The sequence below is a fragment of the Periplaneta americana genome, chromosome 9 (assembly GCF_040183065.1).
Source record: "Periplaneta americana isolate PAMFEO1 chromosome 9, P.americana_PAMFEO1_priV1, whole genome shotgun sequence".
Lineage (NCBI taxonomy): Eukaryota > Metazoa > Arthropoda > Insecta > Blattodea > Blattidae > Periplaneta > Periplaneta americana.
In genome coordinates, this window is record NC_091125.1 from 94574759 (window position 1) to 94590413 (window position 15655).

The 15655-nt window shown below is 37.2% G+C and overlaps 1 protein-coding gene and 1 long non-coding RNA gene across 2 annotated transcripts in view; one reads left to right on the plus strand and one right to left on the minus strand.

Moving 5' to 3' along the window:
- The window catches only part of dia (diaphanous related formin 1), a 126737-nt gene that overhangs the window by 109545 nt on the left and 1537 nt on the right, over positions 1-15655 (minus strand). The window lies entirely within an intron of this gene.
- Positions 1-15655, plus strand: part of LOC138706272 (uncharacterized) — a 37689-nt gene that overhangs the window by 6353 nt on the left and 15681 nt on the right. The window lies entirely within an intron of this gene.

The following is a 15655-nucleotide window of genomic DNA, read 5'->3' on the forward strand; positions in this document are numbered from 1 at the left end:
TCGTTATACGTCGATATCGAGTGAACCGCGCTGTAGAACTTTAACTTCCGACAACCAAGAATCGTCTCATTCTTTTTAAGGGTAACTGTACATAAACGTTTGGACAACACGTCAAAGAAGTCGCACGTAAAATAAATTCCATTTTTGACGTATGAACCAGTAAAACTGGAAAACACAAATTATATTGGAATAATGGAACAAAAATAAACAAAAACATTCAATTGAATCATCCGTAAATGAAGAAAATAGAAAATCAGGTCTCCTCCTATGCAAGAACAGTTTACAGTATATCACAGTCAACTTATGCATGTAAAATTCAAAAGTGTTTTGAACTGGCTGAAGAAATAAGAGTAAGAAATTAAATGAATGTGAAAAACATAAACAAACCAGTATATTTCTATCACAATTTAAATCACTGGGGTTAATTCCACAAACTCTCGTCCAAGTATTAAACATTTCAAAACTGAAAAATCTGCTACTTCAAATGCAGAAATCTGTCATACTTGATATGTCATAGAAGGAGAAGCTTTCTGAATGAACTATAAAGTACGTAACACTACTTAAGAAAGATTTGTGTCTGAGCTGTTGTCGCTACGTGGATAACGCGTGCGCTTCCCAATCAAGTGGTCCGAGCTTCGATTCCGATATGGGCAATGAAAGAAATTTATTTTCCGTCCACGGGACTGGATGTTATCCGTTGTCTTGTCATCGTCCTGTGACGTCTCAGCGGTTGCTCTGCGTCATGTTGTTCCAATGAACTGAGAGGCCCGCAGTGGTGTATAAGTCAGATGAAAAGGAGAGGTTGAGTTGAATAAGAAAATAATATGATTTGTATGGTGTATACGTCACCAGCGATTTACAATTATTAGGCTAATTATAAATTAAATCAATAATAACCTTTGACGCAAATCAGGAGCCTCAATGCAGACTATTTGAGCTGAACAACATCAAAATATAATAATCTATGTAAACTCCATAAAGTCCGAAAATCAAGATAGGCCTTGGACGTTCGTTAAAATTTGTGTGTACGTTGTAATATTTGGTGAACTGGTAGGACAGACGTGCCTGATGCCCATGTGTACAGAGAATGACGTCATTGCGACATGTGGGCAACACTACTTGTTTACTCATCACAGACAGGGTTTCACAAACTTCCGACGTACTTTTATTATTTGCATATCGCTATAACATTTGCATTCGACACAGACAGTGGCAGCTTATGAGAAGGATACATCACGAGCGATGCAATGTTGGAGTCCCAGCGAGGGAAGCTGAAATTCATTTCTCTCCCAAAACGACTTGATGTGTAACATAATTGTACAGTACTTTATTACTTTATTTTTTTATGTCTCTAATTATGCGATGTAAAACTTCGTTTATTCCCACAGGCGAGATAAGATTTTAAGGGCCTATGGTTGGAAAAAGTGGCACAAAAAGTGTTGTATAAAACTACAAAATTAAATAAACTCATATGTTTCACTACTAATAAAGACATAGGCTATGCAATGCAGAAAATCTATAGTTGAAGGAAATATCCGTATTAAAAGAGTAAGCCTTAATATTTTAACACTTCTGAACAACGCCTGTATTAGATACGAGCAATTATATAGCAATAATTACTATTAAAACATTAAAAAAAAATACTGAGGTGAATGTTCTGAGAAGTTGTAACAAGAATAGACAGAATACCAAATAAAACAATAAAAGAAATTAAGGAAATAGGGATTTTATCGCCGAAATACAGAAACATCAATTAATCTGATATAGGCAAACAGCTAGAATAGATTAATGAACATGGCCTAAGAAGATTCTAGGATGGGTACCGCCAAAGAGACGGGGATGACCAAGACATACATAGTTGGAAGGACAAGAAGGAACTCATGCAACAAAAGTGAATTAAGGAACAAGACTGCTTGTATAGACAGAAGTGAAAATTTGGAGCGCAGAAACAACAGCAGTTGTAACACTTTCGCAAATATATACATAAAAAATTAACATTAATCCATAATAAATATACTGTATCAATCAAGTCACAAAAGACTACATAAACTTCAATGACAATATGCTGTATTTCTGGTTGACTAAATTAAGATATGAATTAATATAGCAACCGATCATGTGTTTTGATCAACAAAGAATGGTTTAATTTGACTTCGTTATTACCAACTGCTGACAGTAAGCATAAGTTTCATTCGTTCAAATGATTTTTATCGCCCGCTACACAGTTCTACAAGAATGCATATGATAATAGTACCTTGAAATGGGAACATAAAAAAATGTTCCGACGAAACTTTTAAAGTTTCTAAATTGAATAACTCTTTTCTATTCAAAAAATCTTTCGGCAAGAAATATTTCCAGGTCAGAAACTAGTAAAACTAGTACACTGCTCCGTCAACATAGGAGAAAGCCAATATCTACCTACTTAGATATAACACGCGGAGTAAGTACCCAGCAATCGGCAAGCATCATGTTTAGGTAGAGCATGAAAGTCAAGGAATGAACGGCAAAAAAAAAAATTATCATATTGGAATGTGCGCTTAAGAGTTGTTAATTCATTATAAAAAGTGAAACTGTTACAACGATAATATAGACGACGTATCATATTGTAAATAACTAAGTAAACAAGTAAAAAATAAATAAACAATAAATATTAGGTACCTTAAATTCTCCAGCAATATCCTTAATATCTACGCCGCTTTCAACTTACTTACTTATGGCTTTTAAGGAACCCGAATGCTTTCAATAATATATATTTTGTCAGAAATACTCAAACGTGAACGTGTTTCTGACATGATGCCTTACCGGTACGCAGAAGCTTGGATTCTCATCACAACAGACCACGTTGTACCGTATTGCTGCTTTCTTTAGACCAGGGATGCAAAACTGTGCTCCAAATGAGTCAGACGTCAGAAGTCGGAATACGTAACTCATCCCTTCCCTTCAACCCTTGCGTCATTGTAGGGAAGGGGGAGAAGAGAGATGTATTCGGTATGCTTGCCAAACGTTACAGAACGTCATTAAAGGCTCCGGCCTTGTGGACGGGGCAACGAACTCTTTCCTCATGTTTCCATCCCTCTCTTCCCCAGTTCTGCAAACCTGCTTTAAACTCAAACGCATTCTACTATACTAAATCGGGAAGCAGTGTATAGGCTACATCATTTTACCAAAAATTCTGTAAGAAATATTGTTCTACTTGAAATACAGGAAACGTACTTTCAGAGAACATAAATATTATCTGAACAGTAGAAAAGAAGTAGGCCTACTCAAGCGAATCAGGAAATTACAAATCCAAGTAGCGACCTAGATTTCTGAATGAGGTATCTAAGCTAATCACTAGGAGGCGGATGATGATGAAAAGTCATCATCTTATTTTTCACATTAGGACGATGTCTATTAATATAGAAATCCTTTCTATGTTAATATCAGTGTAAAAAATTAATTTCTTATACTGCATTTTTTGACATTTTTGAACTAGTAGGTCATTTTTATATTTTTTTCGGCATTTTTTGGTCATTTTTAATACTCTGAAGAACTTTTAGGTCATTTGGAATGCATTTTACTTTCTTCTTTACAGATAGGTCTGTTAAATCTTTTTCTAAGCAAATAGATCAATAATAATTACCTACTGAATAATTGAATAACAGTGAAGTTTGAGTTTTATAGTTTGGAACAAACTTATGTGTGTGTGTGTCTCTATCTATATATATATATATATATATATATATATATATATATATATAAAATAACTCGTCATAGAGAAACTGGTTGCAGACTGAAAGGTACCGGGTTCAATTCCAGGTAGTGGCAGTATTTTTCTCGTTGCTAGAACTTTCAGAACGGCCTCAGGGTCCACTCGGCCACCTGTCAAATTGAGTAGCACCAGTGGTAAAAGTGGTGCCGATGTCACCACTAAAGTGTTGAGGTGATGAAAGCATAAGGCTGTATCTCTATGCCCCTTCATGACGTGTAAAGAAGATGGCTACATTTACCTATTTATGCATTAATCTTGTGTTACTTGTCAATTCAAATGATTAAATGACTCGATGGATGAGAAAATAGCTGTGAAAATTACTGAACACTACAGAACAGATTGAAAGCAGAAGCAGCGTGTGTTAAGACTCTCTGCAATTAGGCCTATTCATTCTTAGTTTTCTACCCAAGGCCAAGTCTTTCACTACAAAGCCAGAATTCTCTAATTTTCCCTTTTTTCCGCGTTCCCCTTAGTCTCGCATACGATCCATATACCTACTGTATCTTAAAGTTGCTTGTCGTCTGATAGCTCCTTTTCCGCGCACTTTACTCCCGTTTTCCATCCCTTTCAGTGCATCCTTCAACAGACAGTTCCTTCTTTTTTTTTAGTAGGTTATTTTACGACGCTTTGTCAACATCTTAGGTTATTTAGCGTCTGAATGAGATGAAGGTGATAACGTCGGTGAAATGAGTCCGGGATCCAACACCGAAAGTTACCCAGCATTTTTTCGTATTGGGTTGAGGGAAAACCCCAGAAAAAACCTCAACCAGGTAACTTGCCCCGACCAGGAATCGAACCCGGGCCACCTGGTTTCGCGGCTAGACGCGCTAACCGTTACTCCACAGGTGTAGACAGTTCCTTCTTAGCCAGTGACACAGCCAAACTGTCTGCAAAATACTGTTTAATTCTAATTACGTAAATAAAGAAGGAGAACATAGGACGTCCGCGAAAAAAAAGAAAGTTATGGTTTATTTAACGACGCTCGCAACCGCAGAGGTTATATCAGCGTCGCCGGTATGCCGGAATTTTGTCCCGCAGGAGTTCTTTTACATGCCAGTAAATCTACCGACATGAGCCTGTCGCATTTAAACACACTTAAATGCCATCGACCTGGGCCGGTATCGAACCCGCAATCTCGAGCACAGAAGGCCAGCGCCATACCGACTACGCTACCCAGGGCGACACGTCCGCGAATGAGCTGTCGAATGACTAGCAAATTATTGGAGATGGAATAGACCTATGGTCTAATAAATGCATTTAATGATGATAATGATGAAATGGTTATCACAACGATGAAGAAAAGGACAAGAATTAGCTAACTGGTCTAAAATTATTTATTTATTTATTTATTTATTTATTTATTTATTTATTTATTTATTTATTTATTTATTGCGATAAGGTACAAATAAATGCATAGAGTGTTACAGGGGTAATGAACTAAAGCATTAATAAATTAAGCCAAGGACTAGACCGACCAACCAAATAGAGTGATCAACTCACCTAAGCCTACATTTTTCTTACAGACCAACTAACTGACCAAATGACAAACTGTAATGGACTGGACCAAATTGACTGCATATGAATTGACTGTTGAACCAACAGATCGGTTCGGTCGTGCTGTAACAGGCATGAACAACTGTGAGGCAACCGTTTTTGCAGCGACGAAGGAGAAAAAAAATTAGATAATCATGTTTCCCTCTTGAAGCTCGGGAGCACACGCGTTTGACAAGTGTAGCAACAACACGAAGCGACGCGCCGATACCGGCCAGGGCGAGAATGGAAGCAGATAACATTGTCAGATGCGGGCTGCACGACAGCCATGACTCAATGACGACTCCTAACATGGAAACTGAATACTACAGGCCTATGTATATTGTTACAAACGCATGCTCTTCACAAATGTAATTCCAGAAACAATACACAAAGAAATTTTAATCGATTATTTAACGACGCTGTATCAACTAAATAATCAACTAGCGTCATTGCATTGGTAATAGCCAAATAGTAGGTCGTACTTAGTAAGATGGATCCAAAGGACTCGCAAATGTATTACTTGACATTTACTTGATAGTTGAGGGAAATTAAAAAAAATACAAACAGGTAATCAGTTCTAGCGGAAATCGAACCCACGCTCGGACGCACTGTCGAAGTACGAGTCCAGTTCATTCATTCCTGTGCTACATTCATGGCTCGGTAGAAAATATCCTGAGTAAATCTGTGATCGGTCAGATTGCCGTACAGTAAGACCCCGCTTTGAGGACATTATCTACCGTGTGAAACAATATTCACTTTCAAAGGGGAAATACATTATTATTTGAAATGACAATTGTAGGAGCATGATCACGGCAAGGACATAGACGAGGACGACGACAAGGATCACAACATGAGTTGCGACAAGCACCACAACAAAGATCACGATAAGGACCACGAAATGATCCACGATAAGGATCACGATAATGAATGAGACCACGATAACGACCCTGACAAAGAAAATAAGGACCATAATAAAGACAACAATCGTCGCGATAAGAACCATGATAAAGACAAGGATCACAGTAAGGACCACGAGAAAGACAACAAGGATAAGCATAAGGGCCCTGACAAAGACAACAAAGACCACGATAAGAACTACGACAAGGTCAATGACAAGAACCACGATATACCTATCACGACGTAAATCATGGTCCTTGTCGTAGTCCTTGTCATGATCCGTGTCTTGGTACTTGTGATCCTTATCATGATCCATGTCGTGATCCTTATCGTGATCGTTGCCATAGATCTTATAATGATCCTTGTTGCCTTTGTGACGGTCCTTATCGTGGTCACCGTGGTCGAAGTCCTTATCGTGATCCATGTCATGGATCCTACCGTGATCATTGTTTTGTTTGTCGTTATCCATGTCGCGATTCTTATCGTGATCTTTGTCGTGGTCCATATATGTGATCCTTAACGTGACCCAAGTCGGCGTCCTTATCGTGATCCTCGTCATGATGCTTGTCGCGGTTCACGCCGTAATCCTTACCGTGGTCCACGTTGTGATCCTTATCGTCGACCTTGTCGTGAACCTTATCATGGTTCTTGACATGATCCTTATCGTGGTCCATATTGAGGTCCTTGTGATTCTTATTTTGAAGCTTGTCGTGTTTCATATCGTGATCCTTACCGTGGTCTCTGTCGTAGTCCTTATCGTGCCTCTTGTAGTAGCCCATGTTGTGATCCTTATCCTTTTCCTTACCGTGGTTCATGTCGTGATCCTTATTGTGGTCCTTGTCGTTAATATCTTTGTCCTTTTCGTGGTCCTTATGAAGGTCGTTGATATATTTGTTGTGGTCCTTATCGTTGTCCTTGTTGTATTTCTAATAGTCCTTTTCATGGTCCTGGTCCTTGTCGTAATCCTTATCGAGGTCCATGTAGTGGTATTTATTGTAATTCTTGTCGTGGTGTTTGTCGTATTTCTTGTCGTAGTATATTATCGTGGTCCTTCTTCTCTTTCTAATTGCCCTTTTCGTGGTTCTGGTTCTTGTAATCCTTATCGTGGCTCATCTCGTGATATTTATCATAACCCTTGTCGTGGTGTTTGTCGTGTTCCTTCTAAAATGTTATCGTGATCCTGATCTTTAACCTTGTCTTTGTCGTAGTCCTTACAATGTTCCTTGTTGTCTTTTCCATGAGTATACTTACATTTTTCATTTCAAAATTAATATTGTTCTCCCTCTTTGGCGATTGACTTTCGTGTTACACGGTATAGTATTTCAAACTTTCATAAAAGGTAAACGATAAAGGACGTAAAAACAGACCTTCATCAGAAATAGACAAATAACTGATAACATTTTTCACTGGTGTGTACTTTGGAGTAGGATGAAAATATATCTACGCATGCACGACCAGATGTCTTTCTGTCTACGTCGATATCGCGTGAACCGCGCTGTAGAACTTTTAACTTTCGACAACCAAGAGTCGTCTAGTTTTTTTTTTTTTTTTTTTTTTTTGAGAACTGTCTGTGGCATGTCATTACAGAAAAAGAAAATAGTGTGTGTTTAATAAGCACAAAAACATGAAGAGAAATGAAATCAAGTAATTCCAAATGCCTATTATCCTTTCCTTAACGAGGAGAAAAGGGTGGAGTGTATCCTATTCTAGCAATCAAATATTTTTAATAGACGAATATAAACCGTTGTACAAATGTATTTACTAAAGTAGTTCACGAAACAGTTGCCGTTCAATCCAAATGAAAGCACTATTGCTACTTTTCTCACAAACATTACTATACTATACTGGGCTCAGTGGCGGTTCGTGCCTAAAATGGCAAGGGATTCACATAGACTTACTAAATAACCACTAGACCGCTCACTGGCGCTAGTGTTATGCTCCCAAATTGAACAGCCGGCGGGCGGCCATTTGTTTGTTAGAGCTGAATAAGTACAGTTCTTTCGTGCGCTGCTTTTAATTGCAGTAATGCACACGGGTGTAAAGATAAAGTAGGAAGGAATGTTATATTTCACTGATTAGTTAATCCGTCATTTCTAAGACGATTTTTTCTCCATATTATTTTATAGAAGACAAATTATTGTACTTGTCATGTGACTCTTTAAACTTCAAGTTTGCTCTGAGTAAAGATTCTCTTAACCGAAAGTGGACAGGTGCAATCCGCAGAGAGATTTTCTACCCTACAATGAATCATTCAGTGTGTTAAACTCTTTTCGAAGATAGTTTTTACCTTTCAAACTATGCTATTACCATATACATTGTTATTGTCCTTCATCTACTCCATATCATTCATTTTCTTCAAACAGTTCTTTTTTCAGTGCATACATGAATAAAATTATTCACCGAATTTAAAGCTACAGAAACTGCTTAAGTTATAAAATTTTGTTAATATAACTGATTGAAAGTAATTCTTATCTTAGTTACCAATTAATTAAATATTTTCTTATGCTACTACTGCTGCTGCTGTTACTACTACTACTACTACTACTACTACTACTACTACTACTACTACTAATAATAATAATAATAATAATAATAATAATAATAATAATAATAATGCTTTTTGACTTCATGCAGCAGTTTAACCTATAGATTGAATTTAAAAGTTGACATTAATTCTTTTATTAACCGTGGTTAAGAATATTCACATTCAGAGTTCCTACGAAAATGATACAAGTCTGACAGCCAGGCTTTCCGGGTATCCCAATTTAGGCGGGATTCTCCCAATTTCCTGGTTGAGTCCCGATTAAAGCGAGTCGGGATTGACAAAAATCCCGATTTTACAGATTATTATTTAAACAAATTATGTCGGTATTTCCTATTATCCGATATTTTTATTTTGGCCTATATATTGATTCAAATGGTAACATTGTAAACATAGAAGTTACCACGGATATTTAGTAAGTCTGTGAGGTAGCCCAGCTGATTGCCGTAAGGCAACTAAACTCGCAAAATAATACCTACTTCTCCTAGTTCTACCGCATTGTTGATTAATCCGTTTCGGTCCCTGGTCGCTGCTCTCACAATTATTAAATATTGTGTACTTTGAGTGCGTTGAGTGGCAAAAAAGATAGCGTTTTGATATCGTATTTTACACTAACAACAGACACATACAATTGCTGTGTTTTAAAATTTAGTGAACTATATTTAAACATGGATTCATTGTCAGATAGTGAAACTGTTGCAGTAACGGTTGCAAAGTTAACTTATTAGCAAATGGTTAAAACATATTCGTGGTTAATAAAAGAAAAAAATATAGTGTTCACTGCACTGTGTCCTTTGTACTTTATCACGGAGGCGAATAGGCCTATTACATTAAAAAGCACGCAAACACTACTTTGCAGAAAACTGCTATAAATTTTATGGTAAAATGTTGATAAGACTAATGTCTTAAGTTAGCTTCTGATATTCCGATTTCCCTCGCAGAAAACCTAGAACTCTGCTGACAGCAGAAACACGGTATTAAAGGTATCTCGCAAAGGAAGTATTGTTCCTTTACACAAAAACATTTAGCTTTAGGATGCGCAATACACGTATTCAAATAGCGGTTTCGACATCTCGCGCGTTTTCTACCAAACAAATGGCAAATTTATGCTGCTTCAATTTGGGAACATATTTCTCACTTCTCCGCTACGGCGTGGTAGGGGCTCGGGGATTCACTACTTTTATGATATAACATAGTTTTCCAACAATTTAAACAATATCTCATTCCTGAAACATTAAAAAAATACTACAGTTCCTTTCTTTTAAGTTGCCTTAAAATGATGATGATGATGATGATGATGATGATGATGATGATCAATAGGGGGCGGATGTTGATGAAAAGTTATCATATTTTTCACATTAGGATGATGCCTATTAATATAAAAATCCTTTCTATGTTAATATCAATGTAGAAAATTAATTTCTTATATTACATTTTAACGTTTTTGAACTGATATTTAACCCCTTGCAGTGAATTTCGGTGATGTCTGGAGGGCCTAATTAGTCAAATCCATTCTCCTCACCTCAACGCTGGGGCCCCCTGGGGTCTTTTAAGATGCAAAAGAGAGTGGTGTGCGGAGAGCAACGGGAAGCTACTGCATTTACCTTTCCCAAGAAATACAATATGGATCATATGCGGAGACAAAGAGGAAATAGGAAAGACTAGAGGAAACTGGGTTTGCAGTAAAAGACCTGCCCTTGTGCAGAACACTATGAATGAATCAACGTTTTTGAACTAATAGGTCATTTTTATTTTTTTTTCGACAGTTTTTGGTCATTTTTAATACTTTGAATAACTTTTAGATCATTTGGAATGAATTTTACTTTTTTCTTCACAGATATGCCTGTTAAATCTTTTTCTAAGCAAAGAAATCAGTAGTAATTACCTATTGAATAAGTGAATAACAGTGAAGTTTGAGTTTCATAGTTTGGAATAAAATCTAAATTCCATCCCTCATTCTAATAAAGGCATCACCTCACACAACAGAAGTAATATAAAATGCTTGACAACAGCTTAGTTTAAGTGAGGGCTTTGTCCGCTACTGTTCTTTTGTTGGTACGAGGGTGTCTTTAGAATTTACATTTGGAAGGGAGGAAACTTTCACCTTTCTGGACAACAGGATGTTGTGTCCCCAATTTGGTTCAAAAGGGATGTACCGTGGTAGTATTTTTAACACAAAGATTACAAGAATGCACGCTGTGCTCACAATTTGTTTTGTCATTCACACTCCCTCATCTGGAAGGTCTGGCAACAAAAGTGAAGAGCGGAAGGAGGAGGAGATGGAGAATGAAGGCATTGACATGGACCACCCTTGATTGAAAAACATTGCAAACCCTCATTAAAATCTATAATCTTCCCTTAAAACCTTCATTTTGTTGCATGCCCTCTTCTCTATCTCAGTCAAATTCCAGGAAATTGTCTCTTATCTCCGAGATTTGCAGGACTGATTGAAACAAGGTGACTTATTTTTAAGAAGGTGTGGTGGAGTAGGCTACTTTGAATAATATTTAAATGTCATTTTCGTTTAATTTTATGTCATTTTTCCAATATTTTAAGGGCATTTTATTGATCATTTTAGGTAGATTTTTAGATCATCAACATCCAGCCCCTAATGATCAATTATCTTTGAAAGAACATAGCGATTTTTTCTTACGTTATCATTTTGTCTTTCAATATTCTGCCTGAAAGCTGAACTAAGCTGTTGCTTAATTTCTATTCTTCCAAAGACTGATAAATCTAGGCAAGCATTCTTATGAGCAATAGATTCCTCGTGCTTCTTAATTTTCTGTGTCAAATGTCTTAAATCTGACACATCAGTGCATGTCCAGCTCGTATCTTTACCCTTAGCAAACAGCAGACATGGAAAACAAAATAATTTATTTGTAGATTCACAACCGCAAATCCAGCTGTTTCTTTCATATTTTTTTTACATTGAAAGCCCTGCAAAATGTTTTACCTCGGCTTGTTTGTGCTTGCTTTAAATCGAGTTGAGGTAACGGCCTTCCAAGCTTCTTTATTTTACACTAATCTTCCAAGATTAAAACTGAAAAATTTGTTTGTAAAAGATCTTGATCACTATTCATTTTCTTTGGAAACGAACACTAGTGACACTCACAGATGAATATATTAATACTAAAACACCAAGAAAGACTAAATGGTCATTTAAAGGATTGTAAGAAACCATTAATAAAAACAACAATCAATAACACACACGTACACGTGCTAAAAGCGTGATCTCAGCTACAGATTAGAACTTCCGTTTGCATCACGAAGTCTTTCGCGTGTCGGCTGTCTCGCGAGCACGTGACTACAGCTGCGCTGGTCCAAACACCAGCGCAACCACACGTTTGCCATGCAGCATTTCCCCTTGCCTCTCGCCCCGCACGCAAGTCCAAAAGCTGGCTTGGCGAGGTTCAGAGGAGAAATTGAACTTCGAAAGCTTACAAGCATGTAGGTATTCGATCATTGCGGTTCATAGGTTTTCATACGACAAAAATACATCTGAGCCGCAAGTAGACTTATTAAAGATGAGCAAGAAACAAAGAATGATAGTGTAAATTATAAATAAATTTATTTAAACAATTAAATTGTTTTTCCTGGGGGTTCTCTGAACCACTGAACGCATAGGACGCACCGCCACTGACTGGGCTACATTAAATTTACAACGATACGATACGTTCTCTTTGCAACACTCCAGAAAAAAAGTAAAAAACCTTAAACAGCTAACGTAAGGGAAAGAATGATTGCGTCTCTAAATTTCAACCTCTTGCAAATGCCCCCACGTACGTAAGTAAGTTTGATATTATCAGCATTTCCAAAGCCTGCAAATCTGTATTGTTTCGTTTGCAATGGACGCTCTAGTTCCTCCACACTTTCAACTGTTTACAATGCGCACCAATTCCCGGGCTTCCTGTTCGTATGTTCACACTCATGCGTTGCCAAGCAACTTGTCAACAAAAGTGGAAGGAATCTGTTAACATATGGTCTGTTTAAGGATATCACCTATTAAAATTCGAAACTTATTTTCCCTTTCCTATAGAAAGATCTAACAGTTTGCTGGAAACTTATCAACAGAGGTAGGCCTATATCTTCGACTCTTGAAAATTCTGTGAGATTTATAGTTTATATAGCGGCAGGAACTGGTTTTCCCCGAATATTTCAGTGACAAATTTTAATTCCACAGCTGTTTAATAACCTCTGTAGTTTGATATTAACACTAAATAAGTGCAGATATCCCATTATCTCCTGACTTGTCTCATTAGTGATGCCTTATTGGTGTCACTTATGAGGTTCAAACCTGTCTTCGAACAGTTAACTAAACAACAACTGCAGATAAATTGCCTTATATACAGAATATATAACTTTTTTTCAGCACATTTTATTATGTAAATCTTAAGAACATTATAATTTTAATTCAATTGTTTTGGAAACAATTCACATAATGCGTTACTAATTATTTTTAATTTAGTTGTATAGGGCTATAATGATTTTGTTTGCATTTAATTCATACAACGAAAGTAGGTACTCATATGTTTTTTTATTCCAATGGTGGGCCCTGCTGCAGTTCTGTCGTGCTCCGTTCTCTCCCCACCCCTCATGTGGTAGCCATTGGGTTACATTCATTTTCCGCTTTTCTCATCAAAATTCTCTAATAATGTGCCTTTAATTACTGTATGTGGGACGGCAAAACCAGAGTGAGACAAGTGACTAACACGTTTGGAGCTCACAGAGACACTACCTCTTAGACCCAATTTCGCGTGCCTTTCAAATGTTTCTCTTCCTATTCATTCGCGGGTACTGGACTTTCCTTTATTCACCTAGGAGTCTCCATCTATGAACAACTAGCCGAAGTTGTGATTATTTTTGCTACTGTAGGAGTTGCCCTCGGTACACTCTGAGAGGCGAACTGCATAGCAAAACATAATTAATAGAATAAAGGTGAAATATCGGTAGGGGAAACGGAAGTACCCCGCGAAAACCTACCACCAAGTACAGATTTTGTTCACCACCAATTCCAGGCCTAAACTATTTTCTTCTTATCTGCTTTGTACAGTAACTATTATGTAAAATGAAATTTTACAATATCTTATATTAAAATTCATTGTTCACACCAGTGAATCCAATGTACATGAGCTCAAATGCAGCTAAAGGCAATGGATTTTTAAAGAGAATAAAAATCCTTAATAATGCTTCCTCCGGAAGAGAAATTAAGTCGGAAGTCACATCCTGTCCCTGAATGAGAAGCACACAGCCGAATTATTAGTGTCGGCTTTCGACATTGGAAACCAGAATTAGAAAGTCATAGTCACAGTCGAAATGTAGCAACAAAGAAGTTTCTGGAGTGGGTTTTCAAAGAGGATTTTCATTTTCTCTTCCATTACGTTTTTATTTCTCCATAGTTAATAATCTTTTTTAACCAGAACAATTCAATAGCACTGGGAACCACTTCATTGCACCATCCTTCCCAGTAGTTCAGACAGTTGTATAGGCACACCTTCAAAAAGTACAGTATTTCCATGAAAATATTTAAATCGATACTTACTATATACAATGTACAAAAAAAAAAAAACAGAATAAATAAAATACTGCTTAGAAACAAATGCGCTTTCATTTTAACGGGCACTTTCTTTCAGAAAAAAAATAGCTATTGAGAGAATAAACATTTTAACAATGAAGCATCTATATTTTAGACGCTATAGGCTTAATCATATGCTGAACTGCAGTATAAATATAAAGTCGAGATTGTCTTGTGCACAAACATGTGCTAAAATTGTGGACAAAATTGCAATATCAGGAAAAGTAAGAACATCTCTTTCTAGCATAATAACAATATTGTCTCGTTACAATAAAACATTCTCCAGCTTCAAATGATTAGCCTGGAAATCGAGAAAGAAATCTGATCTATAACATCATCATAATTATGTGTACGCCTTCCTCGTAGTTTATGAAATGCAAACAAATTTTGACCAAACATACACCAGCCCAAACCATTACTAGGTATCGAGCATTTTGGTTTTTTAAATAGTATTTGTTTACTTCAGCGGCACCAACTATCGTCAGATGAGGGAAGACAGTAGCGACATCCGTAATGTTAAATGAACAGTACTTGGTCTCCTGTCACTTAGCTATACCTATACAGTACCCTCCTCTAACGGTCTAACCCACTCTAACCTCGTCACAATCCTCGGTCTCCTGTCACCTATCCCCTCACCCAAACCACTCTACCTTGTCACATTCTTCGGTATCATGTCACTTACCTATCCTCTCTTTTAACGTAATCTAACATTTAACTCGCAATATTTACGGAAATACACGCCAGCGGAGGGTAAAATAAACAAACACGATCTCCACGATCAGACGTTACCACTAAGATGTGCAAATTACGGTTAACCCACAGTGCCATTAAAGAATAATAGGTCGATCTGGTTGGCGAGTTGGTATAGCGCTGGCCTTCTATCCCCAGGTTGCGGGTTCGATCCCGGGCTAGGTCGATGGCATTTAAGTGTGCTTAAATGCGACAGGCTCATGTCAGTAGATTTACTGGCATGTAAAAGAACTCCTGCGGGACAAAATTCCGGCACATCCGGCGACGCTGATATAACCTCTGAAGTTGCGAGCGTCGTTAAATAAAACATGACATTAAAAGAATAATAGTACGAACGGTCTGCATGTTTTTGGCCAATAATGTGTGAAAGAACTACCTGTGTGTACTGAAATTCACTCTTTTCAACCATCTAAACCATAACCGCAAAAATGAGAACTTATTAACACTACCTACCTAGACCTACAGGGTAGGCCTATTTCAATTTCAGGGCCTAAATGAAATGTGTACCAGTACTTTCTTATACTTTATTCGCTACAAGAGAAAAACTGAGATGGGTAATTTTAAAGATAAGATGGAAAGGTATGATGTCATATCATTTAAATAATCC